Consider the following 435-nt stretch of genomic DNA (forward strand, 5'->3'; position numbering starts at 1 on the left):
CCCTCAGGGGGCCCCCAGGTGATCCGGACCTTTAAGAGGGCCCCAGGGGATCCTTAAGGGGCCCCCAAGGGATCCTCAGGGGGCCCCCAGGGTACCGTAGGGGGCCCCCTGGAACCCCTAACCAACGAGTTTGCCCATGAACGGAGGCCCTATAAGGGGCCTTTAGGGGGCCATTTGGGGCCCCTTGTTTGTTGTTTGTGTTGTTTGTTGTTTGCTTGTTGACATTTAGTGCGTAGACCCCACAGCTGCTGGGGTTCTAATCCGTGTTAATTATTTCATCCTAGTAGTCTGTGCAGCTGTAGCTAGCTGCGGCTAGCCGTTGCTACCTGTGGCTAGCCGTAGCTAGCCGTAGCTATCTGTGGGTAGCTGTGGCTATCTGTAGCTAGCGGCAGCTAGCTGCGGGTATCTGCAGCTAGCTGTAGCTCACGGTAGAGA

The sequence above is a fragment of the Eimeria acervulina genome, genomic scaffold, assembly GCF_000499425.1.
Source record: "Eimeria acervulina Houghton genomic scaffold, Eah_scaff438, whole genome shotgun sequence".
Classification (NCBI taxonomy): Eukaryota; Apicomplexa; class Conoidasida; order Eucoccidiorida; family Eimeriidae; genus Eimeria; species Eimeria acervulina.